This window comes from Microtus ochrogaster, linkage group LG3, assembly GCF_000317375.1.
Source record: "Microtus ochrogaster isolate Prairie Vole_2 linkage group LG3, MicOch1.0, whole genome shotgun sequence".
Lineage (NCBI taxonomy): Eukaryota > Metazoa > Chordata > Mammalia > Rodentia > Cricetidae > Microtus > Microtus ochrogaster.
In genome coordinates this window covers 23150365-23151481 of record NC_022029.1, presented here as the reverse complement: position 1 = coordinate 23151481, position 1117 = coordinate 23150365, and the positions used below count along the sequence as shown (strand labels likewise).

The window sequence follows — 1117 nt, the reverse complement described above, 5'->3', positions numbered from 1 at the left end:
ACAGAGAAGCTACATACATGAAATTGCAAGAACTTGGCTTCCTAAAAAAGACCTAAAGAAGGATGACACCAATAGACAGGTAAAGCTGGAAGCAGGAAAACTCATGTGATTTCAGCCCTAAACAAAGAACTATAGGCCACTAAGGAATGCTGAGAAAGGCAGAAATCATGTCCCTTTGGAAGAACAAGTAAGTTGATGATCCAATACTAAATGGTAAACCCTGCAAACATACAAATACAGGTAAAAACTGTGAAGTAAGCATATAAATATTTGCATATTTAGAAATGCATACACATATGAAAGAGCAATTAAGGAAAAACAGGTCATAGAGAGTAAGGGACTATATGGGAGTTGGAGGGAGAAAAAAGAAAGGGGGACATAATGTAATTAAGTTGTAATCTCAAAAAAGGTAACAAAAACATAGTCAAAGGGTTGGGCAGGATGGCACACACCTAGAGTCTCAGCACTCAAGAAATAGAAGCAGGAGGATTGTGAATTCTAGGTCAGCCTGGGTTACATAGCAAGACCCTGTCTTTAAAAATCCAAAACCGGGCAGAGCCGAGAATGGGAGTTGAGAGCACAGACTGAGCCCCACACCGATCTCTCCGCACTCTTCGCCTCGCTCTCGTGGCCTGTCCACCCCATCCATCATCTCGCCGGCCACCACTAAAAACACCTTCCACCATGGCCACCTCAGCAAGTTCCCACCTGAACAAAAGCATCAAGCAAATGTACATGTCCCTGCCACAGGGTGAGAAAGTCCAGGCCATGTATATCTGGGTTGATGGGACCGGCGAAGGGCTGCGCTGCAAGCCCCACACCCTGTACTGCGAGCCCAAATGTGTCGAAGAATTACCCGAGTGGAATTTTGACGGCTCTAGTACCTTTCAGTCTGAGGGCTCCAACAGTGACATGTATCTCAGGCCGATCGCCATGTTCCGGGACCCCTTTCGCAAAGAGCCCAGCAAGTTGGTGTTCTGTGAAGTTTTCAAGTACAACCGGAAGCCTGCAGAGACCAATCTAAGACACACCTGTAAACGGATAATGGACATGGTGAGCAACCAGCACCCCTGGTTTGGAATGGAGCAGGAATATACTCTCATGGGAACAGACGGAC

The 1117-nt window shown here is 46.3% G+C and overlaps 1 pseudogene; it reads left to right on the top strand.

Moving 5' to 3' along the window:
- Positions 1-561: 561 nt before the first annotated feature.
- LOC101992887 overlaps positions 562-1117 on the top strand; it is a 2268-nt pseudogene continuing 1712 nt past the window's right edge.